The following is a 16912-nucleotide window of genomic DNA, read 5'->3' as shown; positions in this document are numbered from 1 at the left end:
GCCAGGTTGAAAAACAGGCAGGAACCAAGGACAATCAGACATTCGGAATAAAAATAGGATTATATCCAAGATTGGTTAGGATATTTCTGCCTAACCCCACTACAAGTAAAGATACTGCTAGACACCATACTGAAACCATTGGTTGTTGGGAGCATACTTTAACCATCTTTACTCTTCAAGTGATTCACTCCAAGATTTTATTTATTTATTTATTTACGACTGTGCTGGGTCTTGGTTGATGCTGGCAGGCTTTCTCTAGTTGCGATGAGCAGGGGCTCCTCTCTAGTTGTGGTGCTTGGGCTTTTCATTGCAGTGGTTTCTCTTGTTGTGAAGCATGGGCTCTAAGTATGCAGGCTTTAGTAGTTGTGGCATGTGAGCTCAGTAGTTGCAGCTCTTGGGCTCTAGAGCACAGGCTTAATTGTCCAGCAGCACATGAGATCTTCCTGGACCAGCGATTGAACCTGTGTCAATGCTTTACCACTGAGCCACCAGGGAAGACCTCAAGTGATTCATTTCAGATTCAGATTCCCAAATCTGATTGGCCAAAACCAGGTTTCATGTTCTTGCTGTCACTGCTGGGGTTGGAAAGAGGGGATATCTGGTTCATTGAGTTTTTGTAGAGGGAATTAGACCTGTAAAGTTCACCAAGACTCACACAATGGGGAATTCCTCTCAAGCAAGGGGAGTATTTGGATGCTGAATGGCCAGAAAAATTATAAATGGTGACTTCAGTCCAGAACTTCAACCATCCAGCATATACTCTTTTCCCTATAGTTCCCCAAAGAGATGCTATGGTCATCACTATTGCATCTTTTCAGTATACTATATTTATTAAGGAGGGGTGGGAATGATATATTTTCATTATTCCCTCCCTCTACACTTATTACCACAAAAATCAGTTAATATTAAGGTACAACTTCTATATAACCATCAGTACTGGGGGGGAAGGATTATAGTGAACTCCTGTTCCTAGCAGTGAAAAGATCGACTTTTAAAAAGTGCTTTCTTTTTCCGAGATGATAAAGGATAAAAGTAATCCATAGCAGAAGGCAACCCTAAATAATGAAATAAAAAGAATTCAAAAGGATACCGGTGGTAGAATTGAGAAGACAAAGACAAGATAGAACCCTTGCCTTCCAGGTGTTTACAGTACAGTAGAGTAACTCATTTGAATAGACTTTGGGAATATATTGTGAGTAGTACTATAAGAAATATATGCAGAGTTCCATGGAAGCATGCAGAAAGGCCGTAATCTCAAAGGTAGGGGGGCAGGGTAGAGGATGTGAAGATATGACAACCTGAACTGCCTTCTAAAGGATGAGTGGGAGTTAGCTTCTGTCTTGTGAGCATATTTTATAATCAAGAGCAATAGATCACTCAGACAGAGTTTTGTTGCATTTTCATTGTGAACAGCTCCAATGGCACCCTTTACTTCACCTATCATAATACTTGTGCTGTTGTGCAGTTTATTTTTTTTTATTGGCTGCATTGAGTCTTCGTTGTGGCAAGTGGGCTCTTTCACTGTGGCATTCGAACTTCTCTCTAGTTGTGGCCTGCAGGGTCCGGAGTGTGTGGGGTCTGTATTTTGCGGCACTTGGGCTCTCTAGTTGAGGCCGTGCAGGCTCAGTAGTTGTTCAGTCTTGGTTCCCCCACCAGGGATTGAACCTGTGTCCCCTGCATTGGAAGGCAGATTCTTTAACCATGATAAGGAGGTCTCTTATCATGCTGTTCTGTAATCACCTGCTCGTCTTATCTTTCCACCAACCTTTAAGCTCTGTGGTGATAAGCACCGTGTCAGTCTTGATCATGGTTGTATTCTCAATGGCAATCCACTCCAGTACTCTTGCCTGGAAAATCCCATGGACGGAGGAGCCTGGCAGGCTGCAGTCCATGGGGTCGCTAGGAGTCAGACATGACTGAGCGACTTCACTTTCACTTTTCACTTTCATGCATTGGAGAAGGCAATGGCAACCCACTCCAGTATTCTTGCCTGGAGAATCCCGGGGACGGGGAGCCTCGTGGGCTGCCGTCTATGGGGTCGCACAGACTCGAACACGACTGAAGTGACTTAGCAGCAGCAGCAGCAGCACAGTGCCTAGCATGCTAAAGGAAGGAAAAACATCAGAACATTTTACACATGGACATAGAAATAATTTCTGGAGACTCTATCTTGACAACTAGTTAAAATACTGTTAAACTTCAGAGGCAACTTTAATGTAGCTTACTTTCAGCCAGTGCTTGGGCTAATCAAGTCATAAAACTACAATTTTATCTTTGATCTGTTGTGAAAGACCCAAAGACTCACCTACTGCTTTACTAAATAGCAACACAAGAGAGATTAAGAGCAGTGGTCTTCATATTTTTTTTTAATATAAAAGAGAGTGATTACTTAATGGGTCTTTACTTTCCCATTAAGTTTAATGACAAGACTTCTTTCAAAAAAACTCAGATGTTTAAAGGAAAGTAACACTACAATGCTGCAACATAATAGGAAGTAAAAGAAGTTGAAAAGAAATCTAATATCCCTATTTTAGCTGGAGAGGCAGTAAACTTCAGCTTGAGGGTTAATACTTTATGATGCATGGAAACTTACTGTGATTTCATGGAAAACAACATTCGACTATAAAAAGCTCAGTGTTCACAATAAATCAAATCCTAAATAGGTGATACCAATGATTCTCAAACATTAGGGTGGATCAGAATTGTTGTTGTTTTTCAGTTGCTAACTTATGTCCAGTTCTTTGCGACCCCATGGGCTACAGCACACCAGGTTTCTCTGTCCTTTATTATGTCCCGGAGTTTGCTCAAATTCATGTCCACTGAGTCAGTGATGCTATCTAATCATCATATCCTCTGCTGCCCACTTCCCCTGTTGCCTTCAGTCTTTCCCATCATAAGGGTCTTTTCCAATGAGTTGGCTCTTAGAATCAGATGGCCAAAGTATTGGAGCTTCAGCTTCAGCATCAGTCCTCCCAATGAATATTCAGGGTTGATTTTCTTTAGGATTGATTGGTTTGATCTCCTTGCTGTCTGAGGGACTCTCAAGAGTCTTCTGCAGCACCACAGTTCAAAAGTATAAATTCTTCAGCATTCAGCCTCCACTCAGAATCTGCCTGCAATGCAGGAGACAAGGGTTCAATTCCTGAGACAGTAAGATCCCCTGGAGAAGGAAACGGCAACCCACTCCAGTATTCTTGCCTGGAGAATCCCATGGAAAAGGAGCCTGGCAGGCTACAGACCATGGGGTTGCAAGAGTCGGACACAACTTACTGACTAAACCACCATCTTCATGGTCCAACTCTCACATCTGTACATGACTACTGGATCAGACAAAAAACATCTTCATGACCCAGATAATCACAATGGTGTGATCACTCACCTGAAGCCAGACATCCTGGAATGGGAAGTCAAGTGGGCCTTAGGAAGCATCACTACGAACAAAGCTAGTGGATGTGATGGAATTCCAGTTGAGCTATTTCAAATCCTAAAAGATGATGCTGTGAAAGTGCTGCACTCAATATGCCAGCAAATTTGGAAAACTCAGCAGTGGCCACAGGACTGGAAAAGGTCAGTTTCATTCCAATCCCTAAGAAAGGCAATGCCAAAGAATGCTCAAACTACCACACAATTGCACTCATCTCACACACTAGTAAAGTGATGCTCAAATTCTCCAAGCCAGGCTTCAGCAATACGTGAACCATAAACTTCCAGATGTTCAAGCTGGTTTTAGAAAAGGCAGAGGAACCAGAGATCAAATTGCCAAAATCTTTTGGATTATTGAGAAACCAAGGGAGTTCCAGAAAAGCATCTACTTCTGCTTTATTGACTATACCAAAGCCTTTGACCGACTGGATCACAGCAAACTAGAAAACTCTTCAAGAGATGGGAATACCAGACCACCTACCTGCCTCCTGAGAAATCTGTATGCATGTCAGGAAGCAACAGTTAGAAGTGGACATGGGACAAAAAACTGGTTCCAAATAGGAAAAGGAGTATCTCAAAGCTCTATATTGTCACCCTGCTTATTTAACTTCTATGCAGAGTACATCATGAGAAACGCTGGACTGGAAGAAGCACAAGCTGGAATCAAGATTGCCAGAGGAGAAATATCAATAACCTCAGATATGCAGATGACACCACCCTTATGGCAGAAAGTGAAGAACTAAAGAGCTTCTTCATGAGAGTGAAAGAGGAGAGTGGAAAAGTTGGCTTAAAGCTCAACATTCAGAAAACTAAGATCATGGCATCTGGTCCCATCTCCTCATGGGAAATAGATTGGGAAACAATGGGAACAGTGGCAGACTTTATTCTGGGGGGCTCCAAAATCACTGCAGATGGTGACTGCAGCCATGAAATTAAAAGATGCTTACTCCTTGGAAGGAAAGTTAATGACCAACCTAGACAGCATATTAAAAAGCAGAGACATTACTTTGTCAACAAAGGTTCGTCTAGTCAAGGCTATCGTTTTTCCAGTGGTCATGTATGGATATGAGAGTTGGACTGTGAAGAAAGCTGAGCACCAAAGAATTGATGCTTTTGAACTGTGGTGTTGGAGAAGAGTCTTGAGAGTCCCTTGGACTGCAAGGAGATCCAACCAGTCCATCCTAAAGGAGATCAGTCCTGGGTGTTCATTGGAAGGACTGATGCTGAAGCTGAAGCTCCGATACTTTGGCCACCTGATGCGAAGAGCTGACACATTTGAAAAGACCCTGATGCTGGGAAATATTGAAGGTAGAGGAGAAGGGGACGACAGAAGATGAGATGGTTGGATGGCATCACTGACTCAATAGACATGGGTTTGGGTGAACTCCGGGAGTTGGTGATGGACAGGGAGGCCTGGCGTGCTGCAGTTCATGGGGTCGCAAAGAGTCGGACATGACTGAGCAACTGAACTGAGACTGAGAATGGAAACAACCTAGATGTCCATTGACAGATGAATGGATAAAGAAGCTGTGGTACATATACACAATGGAATATTACTCGGCCATGAAAAGGAACATAATTGAGTCAGTTCTAATGAGGTGGATGAACCTAGAGCCTATTATAGAGAGTGAAGTAAGAGAAAGATAAATATCATATTCTAATGTATATATATATACAGAATCTAGAAAAGTCATATGGAAGAATTTATTTACAGGGCAACAATGGAGAAACAGGCATAGGGAATAGACTTATAGACATGGGGAGAGGGGAGGAGAGGGTGAGATGTATGGAAAGAGTAACATGGAAACGTACATTACCATATGTAAAATAGATAGCCAACGGGAATTTGCTGTCTGGCTCAGGAAACACAAACAGGGGCTCTGTATCAACCTAGAGGGGTGGGATGGGGAGAGAAATGGGAGGGAGCTTCAAAAGGGAGGGGATATATGTGTACCTATGGCTGATTCATGTTGAGGTTTGACAGAAAACAGCAAAATTCTGTAAAGCAGTTATCTGTCATTAAATAATAAATTAATTTCAAAACAAAACAAAAGGGTAACTACTCAGAGTTACCATAAAGAATAAGCAGATGACTTACAAAGAAATAAAATGTAGACTGGCAGGAGATAGTATAAATATTAAGAAAAAGTCAATACAATAGGCAATACTCCCATCCCCACCATACGAAAGGCTATATTCACATCAACTGGTATAAAGGAAGGCCACATCCTTGCTTGTGACCCAGCTTCACAGCACATCCTGCCACACCCCAGACCAAGTTTGCCTCATCAAGAGCAAGAGACAGGAGCATCTGTGTGCTTGCTGATTACCTCTGCCCCTGTGGCTGGTGTTCACCTTGAGCCTTTTCATGCAACAAAGGGAAATCCACCACAATCAATGTCAAAAAGAGAGCTGAAACGAGAATGGTAGGGAAATATCACAGGCTACTCTGAGGGATTTGCCAATGAAAGGAGCCTAGAGCCTCCTGACTAAAAGCAATGTAGAAGACTGGAGAAGAAACCTGGACAAAAGAATGAAGAGTTAGAATGGAGGCCTTTATGAACATTAGCCAAGATTTTAGAAGGGCTATCGGAGAAGGCAATAGCAACCCACTCCAGTACTCTTGCCTAGAAAATCCCATGGGTGGAGGAACCTGGTAGGGTACAGTCCATGGGGTTGGTAAGACTCAGACACGACTGAGCAACTTCACTTTCACTTTTCACTTTCATGCATTGGAGAAGGAAATGGCAATCCACTCCAGTGTTCTTGCTTGGAGAATCCCAGGGACGGGGGAGCCTGGTGGGTTGCCGTCTATGGGGTCACACAGAGTTGGACACAGCTGAAGCGACTTAGCAGCAGACTTAGCAGTAGAAGGGCTATAGTGAGAGGATTAGAAAGAAAATCTCTGCTGAGAAAAAGAGCCATAAAGAAAAGCTGCCTCTCACAGGTCTTATTATGTATGGGCTGAGGGAGAACATTTTTTCACTTGATGGATTCCTAAGCACAAATCTGCCCACACTGGGTTTGGTGTTTACATTAATTTGTGTGGTCTAGGAAAGTTTGTGCCAAATGTTTCTAGCTCAATAATGCCCCAGGGCATCTGGCAGAAGCAAAGACAAATCCTCACTGGAAAAAATGTACCTTCAATTCAGGTTTTGCCATGTTCATTTCTACTATTAAATATATATGAATGTGTGTGTGTTTTACTGATCTGTTAATAGCTCTTCTGATGAGTATTATGGAACTTCATTATCCAAGCAGCTCAATGTATCATTAGTGCTAAACTTGAATTCCTTTTAGAATTCAACCGTTGAAAGCCTTCTTGCTCAGGTATACAGTCCTGAATTTTCCTGCTCCATGGTTTGTAAAGGCATTATATGATGTTCAATAAACTCCCTTATTTGTGACAATCAATGTTTGACATTCTATAAGATTAAGTCACTTGGTATATAGTTAGATTTTAATCAAATTACAGCTCCTTGGATCTTAAATTATATATTTACCAAGCCATATATAGCCACTCCTTCCAAAAGCCTTCTTTTATTCAAAATTATAACCTTTTTAGTGTTTCCTCAACAACTATTTGTCATTGTTGTTCAGTCACTAAGTCATGTTCAACTCTTTGCAACCCCATGAACTACAGTACATCAGGCTTCTCTGTCCATCACTATCTCCCTGAGTTTGCTCAAACTCATGTGCATTAAGTCAGTGATGCCATCCAACCATTTCATCCTCTGTTGCCCCCTACTCCTCTTGCCCTCAATTTTTCCCCAGCATCAGAGTCTTTTCCAATGAGTCAGCTCTTCGCATCAGGTTTCTTCCAATAGAAGTTGTCATAATTGTTGAAGTTCTTTTAAAAAATTATATTCTGTTCCCCTCTTTAATTCTTAGTACAGTATGATTTGTGTGATAAATTACTTAATGTCTTTGTGATTAGAGAAAGAGAAGGGAGAAGGAATTCAGAGTATAGGTGCAAGTAGAGAGAGGTTGTTGTTTTGAGCGTTCAGAATTAGCTCAGATCCTGAAATGTTTTGGAACTATAAATCAAATGTCCCTAGGCCAATATCACCTGTATCACCTGAGGGTACCATCAACCTTCATAACAACTTTCATAGCATCTTGCCAATCTCTCTCTCCACCTCAAGTCATTCTGGGAGTCCAGTGGGGATGGGGGATTGAATATATTCAAGAGCTTATGCTCTGCTACTTTTACACCCCATCTCCTCTGTATGTCCTCTGTTTCTGCAAACTCATATGGGTCCCCCAGACTCCACATGGTTGCTTCCTGTGCTCCTCAGGAAGGAAGCTGACCTACCTAGGGTGCTGTCTCTTATAGCAAAGCATCTGAAGTGTCACAGTGACACTGTCTATTCTCCCTACGTTGAATCTGGGCTCTTCAGATGCAGAAATGGGGACAATGACCTTTCCACAGGGATTAGTCTTGGCCCCTGAGTACTGAGTAGGCCTGGATAACCAGAAGTCGCCTTCTCCCCTCCATCTCATTGTTGCTTTGGTCCCTGAGCCCAAACATAGAAAGGACTTCTTTACTCTCCATTCATATCACTTGGTAAAGTGACAAATGCATTCCAGTTTATCTAGCTACAAAACATTTCTTTATATTCATAAAAACATCAATGTAGCATCGGTTACATGCAGAGTGCTATGCTGGGAGCTGTGGCAGCCACAATGGAGAATTAGAGGCAGGTGGCTCAGACAGTAAAGAATCCACCTGCAATACAGGAGGCCTGGGTTCAATCCTTGGGTTGGGAAGATCCCCTGGAGAAGGGCATGGCAACCCATTCTAGTACTCTTGCCTGGAGAATTCCATGGACAGGGGAGCCTGGCGCGCTGCAGTCCATGGGGTCGCAAAGAGCTGGACATGACTGAGCAACTAAGTATAGCACACAGCACTCAGGTATGAGACTAACATGTTTCCCCCTGAAACCAATGATCAAGGAGTTCAGGCATGGCATCTTCTTTTGAGGATTCTCATCAATGCTAATATCAACCCTGTTACGTTCTGAAATTTGACCTTTAAAAATCTGCCTTAGGACAATGGGAGGCTAAGCCAAATAAAGAAAAGCCTGTATTGCTTCCAAAGGTTAATGAATGATGGTGAGGTTTATCATTCAGAAAGATGAATAAACATTCAAAGCAGTTTAAATTGAACACCTGTCTGTCCATGAGGAGCCATCATCTCCTGGTGCCTAAGCTACTACCAAGTTGATAAAAACTTTTGGAGGCTGGGTTAATTCTTTCAATAAGTTCCTGCCTCAAGCCCTAAATGGCTACAACTGTAAGAACATGGCTCCCCTAATGAGCATACCTTGTCAAGTTGTCCTGTAGTGACAGACAACAAGATAGATATCCGGTGATGGAAGATGACAAGAGATCTGCATCACTGCAGACAAATGATTCATATCAGAATGGACACCCACCAACTGATTGTCAAGAGGAACTTAAGTCATAATGCTGACACCTAGAAGAGGGACACTTACTACCACAGGGAGAAAAAAGCATGACAGAAGCAGTTTCCCCCATGTGGAAAGGTATACCAGATGGACACATTTACCATGACAAAACAGTGAAATCTTCTACATCCTGGATTTCTCTTTCCAGCTCTGAAACTGTGAAATCTATATCCATATTTGGATACTTTAGACCTGTGCTGTTCAATAGAGTACCCACTGGCCACATGTGGCTACTGAGCACTGGTCATGAAGCTAGTATGAACTGAGATGTCTGTAAGTATAAACTGTGCATCATATCTCAAAAGCATCTTAAAAGTAAGCAATGTAAATCATTTCATCTATATTGCAAAATATTAATCATATGTTGAAATCAGAATATTTTTGGTGTTTTGGGTTAAGTCAAATTTTTTAAAAAAATAACCTATTTCTTTTCATTTTTAAAGATGGCTGTTAGAAAATTTTAAATTACATATACAGCTTGTATTATAATTCTGTTGGATAACACTGTTTTAGATATAACTGTATTTATTGTATTTAAAGATAACAACATGGCCCTGGCCCTTTTGTGTTTAGATAACATGTCCACTAACACCACCTCCAACAGAGTTATTCGTATAAGCAAATGTTACTGTGCTTACTGTTCTATGAGGCAAAAACATAGTAAGTTGCACTAGATAAGGCCAACGTTTTATCATTGCACTGAATTCAAAAGAAGGCTCACCACAAGCCTACAATACAAGTCCACTTACAAACAATTTTACATTTTTAACAGCCCACTAACAACAGACCTTACCACAGTGTGACTATGAAAGCTAGCATAAACAGCTAAATAGGTAAAGGCTAGAGCTGATCCCAACAAGATCCTATAGCCTCTGAGAACTGACATGTGAAAGAAAAATCCTATGGAAATAAATAGAATATATTTGTGAACTTCTAGAGTTGAAAGACTGAATGACAAGGTCAACGGCACTGACAATGACAATACCTTTGTTATAGACTGAATTGTGTCCCCCACCCCACCCCAAATTCATACTGAGACTTCTCTCCTAGTGTGACTATATACGAAGATCTTTAAGGAGGTAATTAAAGCTAAACAAGGTCGTAAGAAGAGGCCCTGGGTTTCCCTACTGATATCTCAGTGGTAAAGAATCCACCTGCCAGTGCAGGAGACACAGGTTTGATCCCTGGTGGAGGAAGATCTGGCATGTCACAGAGCAACTATGCCTGATTCTCCAGGCAAGAATATTGGAGTGGGTTGCCATACCCTCCAGGGAATCTTTCTGATCCAGGGGTGGAGCTCACGTCTCTTATGTCTCCTTCATTGGTAGGCAGGTTCTTTACCACTAGTGCCACCTGGGAAGCCCTAACTATGTCTATGTGCCACAACTATTGTCAGCAACACAGTCAAAGACTCAAGAATGGTAAATCTCTCGCTCCTGAGACTATTTTGAAAATTTCAAATTCTGCAAAGAGACCTGTTGCAGAATTTGTATCTCTACTGTTGTATTAGTATCTATATGTTCCAAGGACCTGTATAAATTTTTTTCTGAGAAAGTAGTGAAATGAAGTCTCTCAGTCGTGTCTGACTCTTTGCGACTCCATGGACTAATGTAGCCCACCAGGCTCCTCCATCCGTGGGATTCTCCAGGCAAGAATACTGGAGTGGATTGCCATTTCCTTCTCCAGGGGATCTTCCCAACCCAGGGATTAAACCCAGGTCTCCCGTATGGCAGGCAGATGCTTTAACCTCTGAGCCCAAGTAAACACCTCAGAAATTTCAAGAAAAGCAGAAAGTTTTAGCTGTAGAAGTCATTCTAATGAATATCAAAGAGATTTTTATTTTATTCTTTTACCTTGTTTTCAAACCAGTCCTTAATTTAATATATCTTCACCTAAGTAGTTCTCATTAATAAGAATATGCTCTAAAACCAAGCCATTATCTATACTAAATTAATGCAACAGAGCATTTATTTTAATTCTAGAAAGGTTGGTATCAAACAATTCTGACATTAAGAATCATGTATGTATGTCCAACTCTTTATTTCCCTATGGATTGTAGCCTGCCAGATACCTCTGTCCAGGGGATTTTCCAGGAAAGAATACTGGAGTGAGTTGCCATTTTCTCCTCTAGAGGCTCTTTCCAAAAATGATGTATGCTGCTGTGTGTGCTTACTTGCTCAGTCATGTCCGACTCTTTGAGAGTCCATGGACAAAAATCAGGTATGGAGCTTGTTAAAAAGACAGATTCTAGTTTCCTTCCTCTGGGGATTTTGACCTGGGAGGTGTCTAGGGTGGGGTTATCTTTATATTTAAAATACACCCCAGGGGATATTGACCTAGGCAGTCCCTAGACCACAGTTTGAGAAACATTATTCTAGGTTTCAAGCAGATTTGAAGAGAAATTTATCCTAAATTTAAATGGAAACATACTTAATGTTACTCACATGTTACCATGAGTATAATTATACTTTGAGATGAATGTGAACCCTCATTTTTTCACTCTCAGTTATATCCTCAACAATGGCAATTTTGATGAAAAGTTTATATGTGTTAACTTCATTTACTATTTCACACACAAACTATGTGCTAAAAATCATGTCAACACTCCATCTGAAGGGGCATTTTTTAAAAGTTGTAAAGAACATTTGCTTTCCAGAATAATTCTGATCTAAAATGAACAATGAAAAGAGAAATATATTCATTCATACAAATCTTTATTAGTGATGACATTAGCAAAATGTATTCACTTAAGCAACAACTGTATGTGTGAGATGCTGTACACAGTGGGAGAGACAAAGATGCATTAGAGAAAGAACTGTCCTCAAGAGGTTTACAATCTAGTAGGAGAGATGAGGCATGGACACAGATACTAATGCAGAAAATAAGATGTGCTATATCATAGGACCTGGCTTCTATCACCAGTCACATCCACAACTAGGTATTGTTTTTGCTTTGGCTCCATCCCTTCATTCTTTCTGGAGTTATTTCTCCACTGATCTCGGGTAGCATACTGGGCACCTACCGACCTGGGAGTTCCTCTTTCAGTATCCTATCATTTTTGCTTTTTCATACTGTTCATGGGGTTCTCAAGGCAAGAATACTGAAGTGGTTTGCCACTCCCTTCTCCAGTGGACCACATTCTGTCAGACCTCTCCACCATGACCTGTCCGTCTTGGGTGGCCCCACAAGGCATGGCTTAGTTTCATTGAGTTGGACAAGGCTGTGGTCCTGTGATCAGGTTGGCTAGTTGTCTGTGATTATGGTTTCAGTGTGTCTGCCCTCTGATGCCCTCTCACAGCACCTACCATCTTACTTGGGTTTCTCTTACCTTGGATGTGGGGTATCTCTTCATGGCTGCTCCAGCAAAGCACAGCCACTGCTCCTTACCTTGGACGAGGTCGACCCTCCTGACCTTGAACATGGAGTAGCTCCTCTTGGCTCTCCTGCACCTGTGCAGCTGCTGCTCCTTGGATGTGGGGCAGCTCCTCTCGCTGCCGCCCCTGACCTCGGACATGGGTAGCTCCTCTTGGCCGCTCCTGCGCCCATCGCAGCCTGGTGCTCTCGATCGCCGCCCCTGACCTTGGGCATGGGGTAGCCCTTCTCGGCTGCGTTTCTGTGCAGTCCGTTGCAGCCGCTGCACAGGACTGGGGAAACAGACTCTTGGAGGGCACAAACAGAACTTGTGTGCACCAGGACCCAGGGGAAAGGAGCAGTGACCCCATAAGAGACCGATTCAGACTTGCCCATGAGTCTCCTGGAGTCTCCAGCAGAGGTGTGGGTCAGTGGCGGCCTGCTGTAGGGTTGGGGACACTGAGTGTAGCAGTGTGTGCATGGGACCTTTTGAAAGGGGTTACCATTATCTTCATTACCTTCACCAGAGTTTGGCCTCAGGTCAAAAACAATACCCAGTTGTGGATGTGACTGGTGATAGAAGCAAGGTCCGATGCTATAAAGAGCAATATTGCATAGGAACCTGGAATGTTAGGTCCATGAATCAAGGCAAATTGGAACTGGCCAAACAGGAGATGGCAAGAGTGAACATCAACATTCTAGGAATAAGCGAACTAAGATGGACTGGAATGGGTGAATTTAACTCAGATGACCACTATATCTACTAATGTGGGCAAGAATCCCTTAGAAGAAATGGAGTAGCCATCATAGTCACCAAAAGAGTCCAAAATGCAGTACTTGGATGCAATCTCAAAAACGACAGAATGATCTCTGTTTGTTTCCAAGGCAAACCATTCAATATCACGGTAATCCAAACCTATTCCCTGACAAGTAACGCTGAAGAAGCTGAAGTTGAACGGTTCTATGAAGACCTACAAGACCTTCTAGAACTAACACCCAAAAAACATGTCCTTTTCACTATAGGCGACTGGAATGCAAAAGTAGGAAGTCAAGGGGAGGGAAGTGGGAGGGGGGATCAGGATGGGGAACACATGTAAATCCATGGCTGATTCATGTCAATGTATGGCAAAAACCACTACAATATTGTAAAGTAATTAATTAATTAAAGTAACTAATAAAAATAAATGGGAAAAAAAAGTAGGTAGTCAAGAAACACCTGGAGTAAGAGGCAAATTTGGCCTTGGAGTACAGAATGAAGCAGGGCAACGGCTAATAGAGTTTTGCCAAGAGGACGCACTGATCATAGCAAACACCCCCTTCCAACAACACAAGAGAAGACTCTACATATAGACGTCACCAGATAGTCAACACTGAAATCAGATTGATTATATTCTTTGCAAAGATGGAGAAGCTCTATATAGTCAGCAAAACAAGACCAGAAAAAAAAAAAAAAAAAAACCCAAGACCAGGAGCTGACTGTGGCTCAGATCATGAACTCCTTATTGCCCAAATTCAGACTTAAATTGAAGAAAGTAGGGAAAACCACTAGACCATTCAGGTATGACCTAAATCAATCCCTTATGATTATACAGTGGAAGTGAGAATTAGATTTAAGGGACTAGATCTGATAAACAGAGTGCCTGATGAACTATGGATGGAGGTTCATGACATTGTACAGGAGACAGGGATCAAGACCATCCTCATGGAAAAGAAATGCAAAAGAGCAAGATGGCTGTCTGATGAGGCCTTACAAATAGCTGTGAAAAGAAGAGAAGCAAAAAGCAAAGGAGGAAAGGAAAGATATTCCCATTTGAATGCAGAGTTCCAAAGAATAGCAAGGAGAGATAAGAAAGCCTTCCTCAGCGATCAATGCAAAGAACTAGAGGAAAACAACAGAATGGGAAAGACTAGAGATCTCTTCAAGAAAATTAGAGATACCAAGGGAACATTTCATGAAAAGATGGGCACAATAAAGGACAGAAATGGTATGGACCTAACAGAAGCAGAAGATATTAAGAAGAGGTGGCAAGAATACACAGAAGAATTGCACAAAAAAGATCTTCACGACCCAGATAATCACGACGATGTGATCATTCACCTAGAGCCAGACATCCTGGAATGTGAAGTCAAGTAGGCCTTAAAAAGCAACACTACGAACAAAGCTAGTGGAGGTGATGGAATTCCAGTTGAGCTATTTCAAATCCTGAAAGATGATGCTGTGAAAGTGCGGCACTCAATCTGCCAGCAAATTTGGAAAACTCAGCAGTAGCCACAGGACTGGAAAAGGTCAGTTTTCATTGCAATCCCAAAGAAAGGCAATGCCAAAGAATGCTCAAACTACCGCATAATTGCACTCATCTCACACGCTAGTAAAGTAATGCTCAAAATTCTCCAAGCCAGACTTCAGCAATACGTGAACCATGAACTTCCAGATGTTCAAGCTGGTTTTAGAAAAGGCAGAGGAACTAGAGATCAAATTGCCAACATCTGCTGGATCATCGAAACAGCAAGAGAGTTCCAGAAAAACATCTATTTCTGCTTTATTGACTATGCCAAAGCCTTTGACTGTGTAGATCACAATAAACTGTGAAAAATTCTTCAAGAGATGGGATACCAGACCACCTGACCTGCCTCCTGAGAAACCTATATGCAGGTCAGGAAGCAACAGTTAGAACTGGACATGGAACAACAGACTGGTTCCAAATAGGAAAAAGAGTACGTCAAGGCTGTATATTGTCACCCTGCTTATTTAACTTATGTGCAGAGTACATCATGAGAAACGCTGGACTGGAAGAAGCACAAGCTGGAATCAAGATTGCTGAGAGAAATATCAATAACCTCAGATACTCAGCCGACACCACCCGTATGGCAGAAAGTGAAGAGGAACTAAAAAGCCTCTTGATGAAAGTGAAAGAGGAGAGTGAAAAAGTTGGCTTAAAGCTTAACATACAGAAAACTAAGATCACAGCATCTGGTCCCATCACTTCATGGGAAATCGATGGGGAAACAGTGAAAACAGTGTCAGACTTAATATTTTTGGGCTCCAAAATCACTGCAGATGGTGTTTGCAGCCATGAAATTAAAAGACGCTTATCCTTAGAAGATAAGTGATGACCAACCTAGACAGCATATTAAAAAGCAGAGACATTACTTTGCCAACAAAGGTCCATCTAGTCAAGGCTATGGTTTTTCCAATGGTCTTGTATGGATGTGAAAGTTGGACTGTGAAGAAAGCTGAGCACCGAAGAATTGATGCTTTTGAACTGTGGTGTTGGAGAAGAGTCTTGAGAGTCCCTTGGACTGCAAGGAGATCCAACCAGTCCATCCTAAAGAAGATCAGTCCTGGATATTCATTGGAAGGACTGATGCTGAAGCTGAAACTCCAGTATTTTGGCCACCTCATGCAAAGAGTTGACTCACTGAAAAAGATCCTGATGCTGGGAGGGATTGGTGGCAGGAGGAGAAGGGGACAACAGAGGATGAGATGGCTGCGTGGTATCACTGACTCAATGGACATGAGTTTGAGTAAACTCCGGGAGTTGGTGATGGACAGGGAGGCCTGGCGTGCTGTGATTCATGGGGTTGCAAAGAGTCGGACACGACTGAGTGGCTGAACTGAACTGACTTATATCACAGGAAGCACAAATTAAACATGGTAGGAATTGAGGGGAAGGTATATTCAGTACAGGGGTTTTCCAGGTGGCATCAGTGGTAAAGAACCCGCCTGATAATGCAGGAGACATAGGAGACGTGGGTTTGACCTTTGAGTCGGGAAGATCCCCTGGAGGAGGACATGGCACCCAATCCAGTATTCTTGCCCGAAGAACTCCATTGACAGAGGGGCCTTGCTACTGTCCATAGGGTCACAAAGAGTCAGACACAACTGAAGCAACTTAGTATGCACATTTTCAGTATGACTGAGCAAAGCCTGGATGGGGGAAATGGCAGAAGGTGAATCAAGAGAGGTAGACAAGGGCAAGATCGTTAAGAGTCTGTGTGCTAAACTAGGGTTTGATATTCATCCTGAGAGGTATGGGGAACATTTGTAGATTGTAAGGCAAGGGGTGGCATGCATTCACTCTCTCCTTAATTACTAAACACTTGATGTATATCTAGCACTGAGTAATATTGCTAACCAAAGTTGCCTGCAGAACTTTTAAACATCTCTGAGTCCAGGCTCCAGCAGACCTACCCAATCAGAACTTGTAATGCCAGGCTGGATGAATCACATGCTGGAATCAAGATTGCTGCAAGAAACATCAACAACCTCAGTCAGATATGCAGATGATACCACTCTAATGGCAGAAAGTGAAGCAGAACAAAAGAACCTCTTGATGAGGGTGAAAGAGGAGAATGGAAAAGCAGGTGAGAAATTGAACATTTAAAAAAAGTAAGATCATGGCATCGTGTCCCATCACAGTAATAGATTTTATTTTCTTGAGCTCCAAGATCACTGCAGATGGTGACTGCAGCCATGAAATTAAAAGATATTTCCTCCTTGGAAGGAAAGCTATGGCAAACCTAGACAGTGTATTAAGAAGCAGAGAAATCACTCTGCCAACAAAGGTCAGTATAGTCAAAGCTATTGTCTTTCTAGTAGTTATGTACAGATATGAGAGTTGGACCATAAAGAAGGCTGAGCACCAAAGAATGGATGCTTTCGAATT

This window comes from Dama dama, chromosome 9, assembly GCF_033118175.1.
Source record: "Dama dama isolate Ldn47 chromosome 9, ASM3311817v1, whole genome shotgun sequence".
Lineage (NCBI taxonomy): Eukaryota > Metazoa > Chordata > Mammalia > Artiodactyla > Cervidae > Dama > Dama dama.
Note: the sequence above shows the minus strand (reverse complement) of the source record.